A 16,309-nucleotide genomic window follows, 5' to 3' on the forward strand; every position below is an offset into this window, starting at 1 on the left:
ACTCCACTGTCATTGTCAGAATAGGTGCAGATCTAGCCCATAATGGATGAGTATCTCGCAGTCAAGAGCTTGGGCCCCTCCTTGGCCCAGCAACAACTATCTAAATCCCATTGGGAAAATCGCCTGAACTTTTGAGTCATGGGTACTCCTATCAACCCTATTTGGGTAAAGGAGATAATGAAGGTGCCAACCACAGATAATTTGTTCTGAGGATTCCTCGGGGGCTACTGTGCCTAGCCCAGTGACTAGCACATAGCAAATGTCCAGTAAAACTCAGGCAAAGCAATTACCTTGTAAACCCACCTCCGTGTAAATTCCATAGATAGGTGCCTATGTGTGGTGTATTCACCATTAGAATCCCGCTGCTTGGCTCAGCTTCTCATACACGATGGATGTGCAATAAATATTTGCAATAAAAAATAAATAAATTAAACAAACCAACAAATACATAAACAAATGCCTAGAAAGTGTTGTGTAATTTGTAAAGCTCTGTCCAAATAAAAGGTTGTTATTTTGTTTGTTTGTTTTTATTTTGGTTGCCAGAATTTAGATAACCTGAGAGAGCCAGAGATCCTACATTTATTATTATTGTGGTTGCTGACTTATGCTGTCTTCCAGCTCCATGTGAGTGGGCTATGACTTCTCCATACACAATTCAAAGAATATATGCTGTGGGGTTTCCCCTCCATTATTTCAACATCTTGTCCAATCTGTTTTCAATCTTTTTTTTTTCAACATTTATTTTTTATTTTTGGGACAGAGAGAGACAGAGCATGAACGGGCGAGGGGCAGAGAGAGAGAGGGAGACACAGAATCGGAAACAGGCTCCAGGCTCTGAGCCAGCAGCCCAGAGCCTGACGCTGGGCTCGAACTCACGGACCGCGAGATCGTGACCTGGCCGAAGTTGGACGCTTAACCGACTGCGCCACCCAGGCGCCCCTGTTTTCAATCTTTTATTACCTTAACATATCTTCAGCCTTCTCCCATAATAACTATTTGAGCCGCAATCTTCTCTAGAGTCCTGACATCACCAGTCAGGCTGCAAGAGCTCCAACACTCAGTCCATGTCCAAGTTTTCTAGGGACCCATGTCTGTCCTTGATCATCCCTCAACCTCAAACACAGAAGAGATATCTTTTCTAAGAAACTGTAAAAGAGGGGTCTCAGCAAGATGTGGACCAAACATCTGGGTGAGGGATATGGAAAAGATGGCTCCAAAATGGTGCTGTTAATTGGAAGGTCAAGAACAGCCCAATAGGCCTGTTAGTTCATGCAAATCGCAACTTCCCAGCATGATTGTCACCATCTGCTCTCTTCCAGGCCATCTGTGCCACCCTGCCCCCACCACCCCTCACACTCCATTCTTACTGTATCTCTCTCAAATGCAGGGCTAAAGAAGTCAGAGATCATCTCTCTTTATATTCCTATCTTGTCAAATGGTGGAATCACATGCAGGCCTTATGAAACTGTAGGTTCTGAGTCAGTAGATCAGTGGTGGGGCCAGAGATTCTCCATTTCTAGTAAACTCCAGGCAATGAAAAGGTTGCTGGTCTGTGAACCACACTTTGAATAGGAAGGGTCTACTCTATGCCTGGACTATGGATCTCATCATTCTCCTGGAATCTTAGAAGCCCATCCTTCTGCTGAATCCTTTGGTTTTAAATTTTTTTTAATGTTTATCTACTTTTGAGAGGACAGAATGGGAGTGGGGAGGGGCAGAGAGAGAGGGAGACACAGAATCTGAAACAGGCAACACGGAGCCTGACTTGGGACTCGAACTCACGAACTGAGAGACCATGACCTGAGCCGAAGTCGAACGCTTAACCGACTGACCCACCCAGGCACCCCTGCTAAATACTTTTTTTTGAAAATTTCTTATAATTTTATTTGCCAATTATATTTAAATAGAATGGGGGGGGAATGATTTATATATATATATATATATATATATATATATATATATATATCGAAAAATACATTTGAAACGTGGAAATTTTCTTCTGTAGATTACATAATGCAAATTAATCATTGAATTAATAGTTATTAAGTATTTTGCACGTGTAATAAAAGATGAGTTCTAATTATAGTGTACTCTGAACATTTACTGTTTTGTTTAGTCCCTTTTATAGATATATAAACTTTCCTACATCAAACAGAGCTTATGCAGTATTTTGTTTGTAGAAGGCAGCGTGTCAGTCTCATAAAGTAGACTAAACCTTCTTTCATAGATATGTTGACTCGTGATCAAAGTATCTACCAAACTAAAAAAAAAAACACAGTTTAAGCATCGGTCACTTGGAAAGTATTGCTTTATGGAGCTGTGCAGACCTTCCAAATGTTGACATATTTTATTAACATAATGTCAAAAATTACCTTCCTAATCTCACCACTGATGTCATCAGCAAGGTCTTGAAGTATTGGGAAACTACCAAGCCCCCAGTGGTAAATACAAGTTTTTAAAGATTCCAATTTTCACCATAATTTTCCCCCAGTTTTACTGAGATACAGGTGATGTTTGATCTTGTATGTTTAAGGTATATAGCACAATGATTTGGTATGTGTATATATTGCCAAATGATTGCCACAAAAAGTCTACTCAACATGAATCACCTCACATAGTTACACTTTCTTTTTCTTGTGATGAGAACTTGTAACATTTACTCTCAGCAACTTTCAAAATATGCAATATAGTATTGTTAACAATAGTGTCCGTGTGGTACATTACATCCCCATAACATGTTAGTGTTATAACTGGAAGTTTGTACCTCTTGACCACCCTTTGTTAACTACTTGTAACATTTATTGTATATCTGCTGCATGGCAGGCCATTGATAAGCACTTCAACTGACTTATTTGATGTAATGTGTGCACATCCCACTTTATGGATGAAGAACCCAAGTCTCAGAGAGAGAGATGGAGTCTTTCAGCTCCTGAGGTGTGGGACTGTGGGCTCAAGCTGCAGTGGGGGAAGCTATGGCTGCAGACGAGGACCCCCCCCCTTCTGAAAACCCTGGATCACTATGGATGTTTGCTTTGCGTATTTACATTTCTGCCACTACAAGCCAGTCTCCATGATCTGAAAGTGGATTAGCACCCACTTGCTATAACCCACGCAGGTGCCTGTGGATGGGTGTTTCTCAAGAAAATGGGCACCATGCCATCTTTGTTAGAGTTATCAAGGATGCTTGTAATAATATGTATGTCCCCATCCCAGGTAATGGCTGAGACTGGTTAATTTTTCGCCAAGTTCCCTTTCCTTTCTGGGCATTAGACTATATTTCCTGGGCCACAGCAGGGAGCCATGAGATTAGTTCTTGATGATGGGATGTGAATGGAATTGACATGGTGACCTCTTTGCTGTAGCAATTAAGAGCCGGTGTATCTTCTCCAGGCCCCCATTTCATTCCCTTATTTGTGGACTCTGAGGCTATAGGGGATGGTAGAGCCCTAGATGGGAAATCTGGGTCCCTGAATAACCGAGTGAAATAGAGAACTCTGCCCCCCACTGACCCATACTGCGTTGTGGCTTGAACAGTGAGTCATTATCTGGTTCAGCCATTGCAACTGTGGGGTGGTTGGTGTAAAGTTTGTTTTCCCTAATACATATATATAACAGGTCTTGACAGGAAGATCCCAGAAACCTGCATTTTTAGAAAGCCTTGGGGTAATTCTGAAAAACTGGAGTTTCATGAAATGCATCAGGCCTGGGGCACAGGGTAGAAGTGTATCTGTGTGGCCCAGAGAGTTGTGTAAAAGACAGTGATAGGAATAATGTTTTCTATCACCCTTTTTCTCATTCCTTTTTGTCTCACGGAACATCAGTCAAAGTCTAAGCGCACTCCTTACAGACCAACATGGTCACATGTCCTTTCTTGCAGATGAATAAGTTAATTTCCGGAACATGATCTCAATCTCAGAGCGCCCTCTGAGAAGCTGATTGAAAACAGAAGTCACAGAACAGAGCCCACATGCACACCAGGTATTTTATCCATCAAAACAGCAAAACCTGAGAATGAGTCATCTTTATTTTCATATCTGTCATCTTGTCTGTCATTCAGAGGCAGAGACCAAGGCCTGGGGCAGTGTGAAGGTTGTGGTTAAGTGAAAGAAAATAATAACATACCCATTTTAGGGCGTGGGAAAGCTTGTGTGGGTCTGGAAATTTCTCTCAATTGCCACCAATACTTGAAAGCAGGTACCTGCCAATCCAAAGAACTGGCCTCTTAGTGACTCTTTTTTCTCTGTTTTTTTTTTTTTCAAGACTCTAGTGGCACAATATTGTGGTAGTTCCCTCCACCCCCAACATACCTACACACGTGTACATTATACTCATACCTAAAGCCCAACGAGGGAGAAGGTCCCCTTCCTTCTACTCTTGCCTGGTGTGGTTACTGGCTGAGCTGGGGACCAGGGGAGAACAGTTACTGTTGAGTAGAAATTAATCTCCCTCATCACTTTCATGGTACCTGTAATGGGGTCCTCCTCTGTTAACCATTCACTGTTATCTTAGTCACCGGTGAATGGCCCTTTCTGCAGAACCCTCTGAGACTCTATCAGACTCTGGCAGGGAGAGGACAAGGGGTGGAGAAGGGACAGTCCTTGTCGAGCTCTGAAATCACAGCATCAAACAGCTGGTACAGACCATCGACCCGAGGTTGCTTTCAAAACCGAGGCAGAAAACAAAACAAACAAACAAAACAAAACAAACAAAACAAACAAACAAAACAAACAAAACAAAACAAACAAAACAAAACAACCGAGGCAGGAAATCTGTTGCACTTGGTGCTCCAGACTGAAAAGAAATTGGCCTCTGCCCCTTCTGAAGTCCATTCAAAGTCTCATTTCAGCTCAAAAAGATTGATCCTCTCTTCCTGATTGACATACACACTTGTTGCAGCTGCTTACCTGTTTCTAGCTGGGGTGTGGCCCTCCTGGCTCCAAAGGAAAGAATTAGATCCTAAGGTAAACCCCTCTAACATAGCAAAGGCCATATCCAGGCTCTGAAAACTCAGAACTGAGGTCTTCCTCCTTTGGCAAATCTGGTTGCTGCGTGCTGTACAAATTCTCTCTGCAGTAGGTATAATGTTGGGATATAACAGGTTGTTTGGGGGCCCACAGACCCCGAGTGCCTCGAGGGCAGGGAGTTTTCCTTGTGCACCACTATAGTGGCAGGAACATAATAAGCATTCAATAAAATACTTGCTACCAAACATAAGTGAATGAAAGAAGGAATGAATGTCAACTGCTCAATTTGCTACATGCAGTTTATAAAAGCCAACTCAATCAAAAAGAACTATCTCCAAGAAATGAGAAGATATAGTAACTAAACTGCATCATGCAAACATGATCATCCCAAACCTCCAACTTTTAGCCAAATGCATGAATCACCAGCGAACAAAGAGGTTGTGTTCTACAGACCCAGTGATCTGGTTTGAGGTTCCATTTACTCTTGTGACCTGATTCTTGTAAGGGGTTTCAGGCATCTGGAACTAAGCAAACCAAGCCCCACCCAGTGACTTGCAGACACGGAAAAATGAATAAATAGATGCACGCATTGGATTAACGCCTGCTTTGCCTTGCAACTTGCATTAACAAATCAAGACCAAAAAATATATAGGATTCAAACTGAAGTCACATTTCTGAGACCGGGGGGTAACCACCAAAACATGAGACAGGGTACTCTATTCTTTTTCCAATGATGTAGCCTACTTCCTTCAACCGTTTGTGTCTCAATTTCCAATACTGAGTAAATTGAAAGTATTATTACGATGCCTCTGAGGTTTTGAAGTGTCTGTCACTGAAGTAAAATTGACGGTTGGGCTGTAGAGAATGCTCTGGGAAAGGGTTCAGTGCACAGAACGCCTTGGGGAGGAAAGTGGAGATGGGGATGGAGCTACGAACTTTGTATTCAAGGAGTCTTGGGATCATACCGCGACCATGTCACTTGTTAGCCTGATCACCTTGGACAAGTGTAATTGGACAACCTCGTTGACCATCAGGCTCCTGTGTGTAAAAATGACGTCAGAGCAGAGCACGCTGAATACGGACATCGCAGGGGTTAAATGAAATCTATATAAAATGCCCTTCACCTAAGATGACCTGGTGCAATCAACTTGAGTCCTACTCTCTCCTCTCTTTCTCATCCCCAACCTTCCTCAGCTCACTTCTTTTGTCTTCTCTTCATTCTCTTTCTAACATTTTATCCCCTCCTGGTGTCCAGCACAGTGCTCAATATCTTCCAGAGACTCGGGAGATGCACAGCGAATCCGAATGCATCTAGTTGAATACAATCAAATTAAATACGCTTTCTGGGCGACTCTCTCCTCTTGAAGCCTTGCCTCTGACCTTCTGTGGTCCATCCCAGCTCAGTGTTCAGGAGCCCTGATCTGCACCAAGTACTCAAGGAAACATCGAAAGTGGCCGCACCTATGTCCCAGGACCCTCCCTGGTCGCTGAAAGTCTGGACAAGGGATTAGGGAAAGAGATGCCTGAGCAGACCTTTTCAGTGTTCTGCATGTTTGACCCAATTCCCCTCCCATTGCCGTCGATCTCTGTATTGGCACATGGGCATGAGGTGGCCCCTTCAGAACACATGGTACTTCCCGTGGGCCGTTATTCACAGCACAGATAACAGGAGTTAGTGAACCTTTCTTATCCTTTCCCCCACACATGTGTACACAGGAAGGTGGCAGCCACCCAGAGACATACTTCAGGTCACATGGAACAACGCTGTGACCTGCCCTCCCCTCACTAGCCGTGTGGACTTGAACCTGAACAGTAGGAAGGGCCAATGCTTCACTGTCACGGTCCACGAAATGGGTTTCTTGCAGGTGTCGCGAGGAGTAAAAAGAAAAATAAATTGTGCTCGTTTCTTTCTTTCCTTCCGTATTTTGACACCTCATAGCATAGCCACATACCAAGTGCTGGGAACCAAGGTCCAGCTCATTCTCCCTCACCCGGTAGAATGCGAAGCCCTGAAGTGGAAAGACCCCCAAGGGTGAATGGCACTGACAGGTTACCTGGACACCATCCCCAAAGGGAGCCTTGGCCCCTCCTCTGAACCACAGTCCTCTCCATTACCCAACACACAGGGGCTGTCCTGGCTGTAGGGGGCTCCCCTTTGGACTGGCCTGAGGCCTGCTGGCCTGGCCCTTCAGAAACTGTGATTCCGCTCCTGCTTCCAAGGCCTCCTAGCTCCCCATTCCCTCCCTCTGTGCCCCAATCAGACTCAGAAAACTGAGAAACTGAGGACTCTTGCTCAGAATTTTAGCCATATGTCACCCAATATACTCAGACCCTCTGCTGGGGAGCTCCTGGCAGATGTGGGTGTGAGGTCTGCCTCCACTGCCTACTAACTGCATGACTGGTTCTCTCTCTCTCTCTCTCTCTCTCTCTCTCACACACACACACACACACACACACATCCTGCCCTGGACTCTGCTTCTTGTCCTATAAATAAAGGAGCTGGTGCTAACATTTTTATGGCCCTATCTTAATAAAGGACAATGTTCCGTCTCTACAATGGGAGCCCCTGGACCCCCAACTCCTGCATCATGCATACAGGCCATTGCATATGGGTCACTGCCACTGGACGGATGGAACACATGGCAAAGGGGTTCCCCGTGGGAAGGTCATGGGACCAGTGCAGTAGGACCTTGTCATTTCTCAGGCCATTTCTTACAAACATCCTCGGCTAGGTTCTGCACAGGGGAAGATAAGCCCAAGCCAAGGAGGCAAAGCAAGGCAATATCAGGGCCAGACATATCCACATACTCATCACCTCACGGAGCCAGTGACTGGAGCACAACAATGACATAGCAAGATTCCTAACGGTTCCTGCCCTGTTGACGTCTCCTCACTAATTCCCAAAGAAAGCAGGGCCAGGCATCCAAGCAAACTCTGTGTATGCACCCCACCCCGGCCTTTCCCTGCTGTCTCCACTTCCAAAGGGCCAGAGTCCCTCCGTTTTCTCAGCCTTCAAGAGAAAGCTTGGAATTTCCTCCCAGACCCTGAAATTGGGAAAGTCCCAGCTGTGTTTATTGTCCCTAAAAGGCAGGATCATCCCCATGAACAGGCCTGCACTTTGAGCCTGAAGGCAGGGCATTGCTCTGGCGTTTTTCCAGCCCAACTTGTGGGGCTGCCCAGTGGCCGGAGGTGAGGCCACACAGCCACACTGTCCCTCCTCCCAGCTGCCTTCCAAGTCCCCAGTCTCTTGGGGTTTCTCCCCACCCGGAGTGGTGGATGAAGCCATTGTAGGCGCCTGGTGGTCTAGACCTTTGTTAGAATAAGAGGGGGGCCAAAGGGACCTCTTTGCATGAGCACCACCTCCACAACCCCTGAACGTGGGAGAGGATTGGCTTCACAGAATTAAGGTGAAAAGGCACAGCAGCGTGTGCAGAGCAGGTCTGAGGAGTGGCGGTGGGGGGGGGGGGGTGACTGTGAACTCACACTTGTTAGAGGCAGCAGCCTTTTCTTGCCCACAGTTCAGCTGCTTTCCAGAGGGAGGGCAGGCCACGTGGGAACCAGGCTGGGTCTGCACTCCCACTCTGGGCGACAGAAGATCTGGCCTGTCTCCTGGCTCTACCCTTCCCCCGCTGTGCAATCTTCATCGGCGCTTACCCTCTCTGGGTCTCCCTGTCTTCCTGTGTTAACTAGTAATGATTAAATGATGAGGTTTAAAGGAGTTAATGCTTGTCATATCCCCACCCCTGTGCCTGGCGAGTGGGGTCTCACCAGCGTGTGCCCTCCTGACCTTGGACGCTCACCTTTCTTCTATTCACCCCATTCAGAGGCCCTCCTCCACCTCCTCTGTCCCACTGTCAGCACATCTCATGTGGTTTTCTGGGAAATTTCCCTTCTCTTTTGTGAAGTGCACGGCAAATAGGGTCCTGTCCTTATATGAGGAAGTCCTCCAGCTCTGGGCCTTTCCCCAATGTTCACGTGAGGATCTCTGCCCAGCCATCTAGAGGATTTTCAGCAACGCTTTTCTTTCCCCGTGTTCCCTTCTAGGCACCAGCAGTCAACTCCTCTTACCCAAACTACCCCCCCCCCCGCCCACCCCGAGTCTGCCCAGAGCCATAGCTGGGCAGAACAGAAGTGTCACCCATTATCACCACCCCGGCACTCCAAGAACACCCTGGCTTCAGCCCACTTGCACCCACACTCGGCCTGGACATTCAACCCGGTTAAGGCCAAGGTCATCTGGCTCAACAGATGCATGTGTCCTCAGTAGCCTCGTCAGCACATCAGCTCCATGAGTCCCGTGCCGTGTTCATGGGTGAGAGTCATTCTGTTAACTAACCCAGGGCAAGACATGTATAAGGCCCTAAGCCACTGTTATCTTAGACCGGGCCATTCAAAAGCAGTGAATCAAGACATTCCCTTTGAAAAGGGAATCCTGGGGCGCCTGGGTGGCGCAGTCGGTTAAGCGTCCGACTTCAGCCAGGTCACGATCTCGCGGTCCATGAGTTCGAGCCCCGCGTCAGGCTCTGGGCTGATGGCTGGGAGCCTGGAGCCTGTTTCCGATTCTGTGTCTCCCTCTCTCTCTGCCCCTCCCCCGTTCATGCTCTGTCTCTCTCTGTCCCAAAAATAAATAAAAAACATTGAAAAAAAAATTAAAAAAAGAAAAGGGAATCCTTTTTAATCCTTCTGGTCCAATCAGGAAGAAAGCCCGAGCACTTACGAACCTCCTCCCCCTTCTCCCTGCCTGTCAACAAGAGAGAGTAAGCTCAGAGCTCAGAGCATCAGCCAGACAACTACAACCAGTTCACCCTGAAAAAACAATGTTTATTTTGATTGCACTTATGGCAAGCAATATTGGTTTCAAATTTATAGCAGTTATAAAATGTTTCCTTTCAGAATGCATCTATTTAAGCAAAAAAAGAAGAGTCATTTTAAAGAAAACCACTAAGTATGTAAGAGAACGGTGTTACAAAGACTTTTGTGAAAAGTCACAAAGGTAGAATGCCAAAGCTGGGGACGAGCTTTAGCTGAATGACGCATCCTAACAGGGATAGTTCTAGGCCCTTAACATGCCGGTGGGAGAGGTGTTCAGATCCCAGAGTTTGATAACGTAGACATGAATCTCAGCTACAAGGGTATCATGACCCCAAGATGAAGGCTATCTTTTTTTCTTCTGCCAATTCATTCATTCATTTAGCAAGCAGGGCTGTTCAAAAAAGCAAAAACAAAAACAAAACACCAAAACCCAAAGACTGAGACCAAATTTTTCTGAAGAGGGTGTCTCATCCAGTGCCAAGTCTGGGCTCTGGGAGGTGAAGTTGAGGAGAGGGAGACGAGGTGGGCAGGCCAAACCTCTGGCATTAGGGGTTGGCTGGTGAGATCTGGGTTCACCAGTCCGGTGAGACTGGGGCTAGCTGGAGGCAGACTGAGATGTGCATGGGCCTCCAGGCTATGAGAGCCAGCTGCTTCTGCTGCACGTGTGACATCTCTGAGTCAAGATGATGTGCCCGGACAGGTCTTCAAGTTGTCAGAGGACGAGATGGTGAGGTCACGGGTTATCACTTATTAAGTTTGTGCCATAGAAAGGTCGCACAAATAGTCAGAAGCCCTAGATCCTAATTTCAGGTCTGATTTCAGCTGGTTGCATGACCTTGATCAAGTCACTTTACCTCCCCAGGCCCGTTTTCTCACCTGCAAAAGGGCAGGATGGGTAATATCTCTAAGCTCACAGGACTGTTGAAAGAATCAGAGGTGGGCTTCACCAAGGCAGGGACCAAGCCTGTTTAATGAGCTGATGTAGACCCAGGATCCATCCCATGGGAAGCTCTGGTTATTTTCATGAATTAAGATGTCAAGTGTTGGGGTGCCGGGTGGCTCAGTCGGTTGGGCGTCTGACTTCAGCTCAGGTCATGATCTCAGGTCTGTGGGTTTGAGCCCCGCCTCGGGCTCTGTGCTGACAGCTCAGAGCCTGGAGCCTGCTTCGGATTCTGTGTCTCCCTCTCTCTCTCTGCCCCTCCCCTGCTCACACTCTGTCTCTCTCTGTGTGTCTCAAAAATAAATAAGCATTAGAAAAAAAAAAAAAGATGTCAAGGATTCAGCAGAAATGTCCCACCTATTCTAAGTTCTTGGAAACGGTAGCCTGCCAATAACTGCCAATCTTCCTACCATGCTTTTCCACCATGAGGATGAATCCGTGGAGGGACAACAGTGAGGAAGCTGGTTGAGTTGTCTGGTGGCTCTCTCTGGATTCCAAGAAACTTAAAAGTTGGCAAGTGCATGGATCCCAGGTCCTGGGTCCAGCAAGGCCCCTGTGTGCAGGTCTAGACCTACAAACTCCAGCTTTCAGTTTGTCCTTGAGTGGGAAAAGCTGAATGACTCTGGACTATAACCCTGACCATGGAACAGAGAGAGAGAAAAGCTGGCTAGCAAGAGGGAAAGGTCAAATCGCTTGGTATTTTCCTCCTGAAATCTGTCCAAGGACCTGTGTCACAGCAAAAAAGCCACAGGAAAGCGTGTGGACTTCCCCGGTCACAATGATTAATAGCTGCTCCTTCTTTCTGCTGCCTCTGTGGGCTTGAGAGTGACCCTTTTGTTCTCCAGAAAATCTCAGATACATTCCTTCCTTCTGAGCTCCAGACACCCACGAGGGTGGACCAAGTTGGCTGCATTTTGCAAGCTGCTTTGGAGCTGAGAGGATAAATAAGTTTCTCTCTTTGGAATTTCCCTTTCGTTCATTCACTAGAACATTATTAAACACTTTCTTGGTACAGCCTTCATCTATGTATCAGGGAACCAGGAGCCCACAGATAAATGGAAGGGCAAGCAAGACCAATAGAGTAGATAAACACTTGTTTGGGGTGAGCATCGATGCTATAGAAATGTAGAATAAGGACATCTTTTCTTCTTTTGCTTCCAGGAGGAAAGGGCCTCTGAGCTGGGTTTTGCAGGATGAGTAGAAGCTGACTGGTGAAGAAGGGTTAAGTTCCTCCAGAAAAAGGAAAAGCTTGTGCAAAGACCAAGAAGTGTGCTCTTGGAGGAGGGGAAGGTGGCGGAGGGGGGAAGTCCCTGTAAGCCAACTTGGCCTTTCTGAAGCCAAAGTGCCCGAAGTTCGAAAGGAGAGTTGAGGCCAGAGAAAGGGGAAGGGACTGAGAGATGACCAGGTTTCGGATAAGCATGCTGAGGGGCTTGGAGTTTATCTTGAGGACACAGGGGAGCCATCAAGGGATTCTCAGCAGGGAGGACACATTGCTGAGATTGGATTGACATTTTCAATCTTTCAGCATCAGGGTGGAGGATGGGTGAGAAGTGTGAGACCATGGCCTAAGAGCCCAGCTGGGAGCCTTGCCATGCCCAGGAAAAGTGCCTTAAGAACCCAAAGAAGACAGTGCCCATCAGGAGACTAAGGAGGGGACCAGACTGGGAGGATTAAGTAGCTAGAAGGGCCCAAGACAATCTACGATTTTCTATTCATTCTGCTGAACCAAAAATCAACTCCTTGAAGCCATGTGCCATGCTTTACCAACCCCAGAACCCCAAGCAGCCAATAATGCCTTTCACAGAATCGATCTCTGGTAGAGCTTTATTAAAGGATGTGGGATAATTGAATGAGTGAAGGAGTGAATGAAATCCTCCTCTAACACCACTGCAGTCTGATCAACACTGGCCAGTGTTGTCATCTCCTGTCTTAGCTTCCCTTTAGGGAAAGTGGAGGTCCTGAGGAGGTGAGGGTGACAGGAAAACTAAGTCATCTCAGAAAGAAAGCACCTCCTTCTCCCAGAGAGGCCCAGCTGGCGTCAGCGGAGAGAGGACTCTGGACAGGAAGTCCTGGCCTGGAGGGCTCCCCAGGGCACAGCTGGGGATTTCTCCTTGGGACCTGGGGTCCAGGCAAGGCCGAGCAGTGGAAGGCATCCTGAATTTGTGGTCCACTTCAGCTATTTAATGGCTGAACCTCAATGAGGGCGACTCAGCATACAGCTGCGAGGATCTAAAAGAGGGAAGACTGTTGAAGATGTTTCTTACAGAGAAACATCATTATTGTGAATGTGTACGTTAGAGAAGTATAGCAAGTGTGGAGCTTTGGTTTCTATTGTTTTCTAGCTAGGTGGCCGTGTCCAACATGTTTCACTTCTCTGAACCTTCACTTCTCAACTGAAAAATAGGAAAATAGAGTGTCTATCCCTGCAGGCTGGTGTGGAGACGGGAAACGAGAGACAATACGCATGATTTTGACCAGCTGTAAGATGTGGCATATCTTAGATAACAGTGGGAGAGGTAACCCAAGGATGGCATTTCCTTGGGGACAGGTCGTCCGTTGGCCTTAGAGCGCTCTCCACTCTGTGGGCACAGGCAGGTTCCACCACAGCCTCGGGACAAGCATGTGAATGACCAATGGTTAACATGTCTGTGCCTCATTGTCCCTCACCAACGCTTCAGGTGGCTGAAACCATGTCTGTTAAGCATCTAATGCTCTGTGGAGGGCGCCTGGGTGGCTCTGTTGGTTAAGTGCCCGACTCTTGGTTTTGGCTCAGGTCATGATCTCACGGTCTCGTGAGTTTGAGCCCCACGTGGAGCTCTGCACTGACAGCATGGGGCTTGCTGGGGATTTTTCTCTCTCTCCCTTTCTCTTGCTCTGCCCTTCCCTACTCTCACTGTCTCTGTCTCTCTCGAATAAATGAATAAACTTAAAACAAGAGCTCTGTGGACAGCATGTGACCCAGAGATACGACCCCCTCCAGGCAACTCCTTCAAGTTTAAAGGCATGACGTAAGTGACTCTGAGGGATTTATCCAGAATCTATTGGCAACTCTCTTACCAGATGCCCCTGATGCTCCAAGAACCTTGTGGTAGAGGAGAGACTCCTTCCCCAGGAGAGGAAGCAGAGATCAAAGATGCAGCCCAATCCCTGGTCGCTGATTTGCTGTGTGACTTTGAGTAAGTCACTGCTTTCTTCAGGCTTTAGGATCCTCAATCTGCAAAATGTGGCTTGGGTGCCGGGTTCCCTTCTGCGTCTCCCTATTCCCAAGCCTATTCCCAACCCAGAGCTGCAATGTTCATATCAAACACCCCTCTTACCTGGGGCTGCACCCACTGGAGGGAGGTTAGTCTCTCAAGCTTATAGGACATTAGCAACTCTGAGTTCTGGTTGGCTTGGAGAGAAGGGTGAGGGTCTAGAGTCAGACTTGCCTCTTGATTTCCCCGCCAGCCTGGCTAAGAAGCCAGTAGGCCCCAGAAAGGTGGAGTTCTTGTCTGGTTTGCTAGATGCAAATAATGGAAGACAGAGGGGTTTTGTGACTCTCTTTTTCTTAGAAGGCTTGGAAATTGCTATCGGTCCTGGAAAAACCTGTGTCATCCTTCAAAACAGGTTGTCTGATGTAACCAAAACCGCCAGTTTGGATGATAAGTCCCAATGAGACAAAAATGAACTGAGAGAGAAAGAGAGAGAGAGAAATGGGGAACTAGAAAAAGCCACTGTAAGAAAAAAAATGAGCAGCAGAAGCTGATGACTAGAAAGGGAACCAGAATCTTGATGTCCAGCCCACACCAGTGAAGATAAGAAGAATTACATTGCAAAACACATCCGAGAAACAGGAATGAGAAGGATGCGGTTTTGGCCAAGATGTGAGAGCAGAGCCCAGACTGTAGACCACACTGGGTTTCAAATCTGGGTGTCAGGACCCACTTTCTCACCAAGACACCTGACAAAGCAGTAATGGAGAGTCCAAGCAGGATCAGACGTAGCCACAGAAGACCTACTTCCAGTCCTTGCTCTGGTACCTTCTTGCACTTGACCTTTGGCAGGTCATTTGACCTGTCTCTGTGATGGCATGATCGTCCCTGACCTGCTCATCCTGCAAGGTTGTTATGGGTGTAAAGTGAGATGATGCTAATTCTGGCCTGTGGTCACGAAGCCTAAGGGCCCATCCGATGGGGAATTTCCAGAACTTAGATTATTTCCTTCCTCTACAGCTGCTCTGGAAGTGAAGAGTGATGAAACAGAGGGACCTCAGCATTATAAAGAGATTCAGAGTATTATCATTTCCCTTCTCCAGATGAGAACTAACCGCTCAGCCAAGGTATTACACTGAGTCAGTTGGGAGGGGTGAGCCTGCTAGGGGGATGCCCAGTGTAGCTCAGACCCAGTCAAAATACAGGAGCTAGATTTTTCAGATTTTAACCCCTTTATTGGCCAAGGTCTAACCACTCCTAGGCTCTCAATTCACACATTCAGCAAACATGTGCCCAGTACGGAGCTTACATCCAGCATGGAATGGACACTTGATCACTGCTTGTTAAGTAAATGAATAAATGAATAAATGAATGATGAATGAATGCCAAGCCCTCTCCTATGTGCTGGGATACAGTGAAAGAATAGATACACCCTGCCTATCCTCACTTACAGTGTGGTGCAAAAGACAGACATATAAAGAACCTTGGAAATGCAGGGCACATCGAGTGTCATGGAAAGAAAAGTGTAAAGCTTCAAGGGAACCCAAGGCAATTGTGTGTCAAAAGGAGTCTGGAAGGACTTCCTGGAGAAGGCCCAGCAACCATTCCAGGCAGAGGAAGCAATGCGCGGCAGGGCTGTGTTTTGGGAGAGACGTTTGGGACAGCCATTAGGTATTACTACAGCCTAGAGCAACCAAAAGAAGTGATTCATGAGGCGTGGCCTGGAAGATGTGCCGTGGCGAGGTCAGGCCTCTCGATGGCCGTACGAAGGAGGTGGACTCTCTCAAGTAGATACATGGGGCTGCTGAAACACTTTTGACAGACCATATTAGCGGTTTGGGATACATAAATTTGCCATCAGTACAAAGGACGGACCAGATGGTAGAGCTTCTATTTGGCAGGAGATCACATTAAGCTGTTTTAATAGAACTTAATCGAAGGTGAGTCCTTTGGGTCAAGAAGTGGAAATGTTTGCAAGAGATGCCTCAAAAGTAACAATGGGCATGTCTTTAGAGGCCAACTGGATGTGACAGGAGGTGGGGAGGAAACTCTAAAAATGGAGCTCTGCTTTCAAGCGTGGCCATCTGCGTGAGCAGGCAGATGAATTCTTGGTGGGGGAAGCAGATCTGGGAGTAACATGATACCAGGGACTGGGGGCCAGGATGTATCTGCCTTCCTCTCACTCAGCATGGCACCTGGAAAAGTAGGCGCACGTAGAGACAGTATCGGGACGATTTGGCGAGCTTTGAAACCCCTCTTCAAAAATTCTCCAAAGATGAGGTTGAGAGAGAGAGAGAGAGAGAGAGAGAGGCAAACCAAGAAACAGACTCTTAACTATAGAGAACAACATGAGAGTCACCAGAATGGAGGTGGGTGGGGGATGGGTGAAATAGGGGATGGGG

This window comes from Felis catus, chromosome E1, assembly GCF_018350175.1.
Source record: "Felis catus isolate Fca126 chromosome E1, F.catus_Fca126_mat1.0, whole genome shotgun sequence".
Taxonomy (NCBI): Eukaryota; Metazoa; Chordata; class Mammalia; order Carnivora; family Felidae; genus Felis; species Felis catus.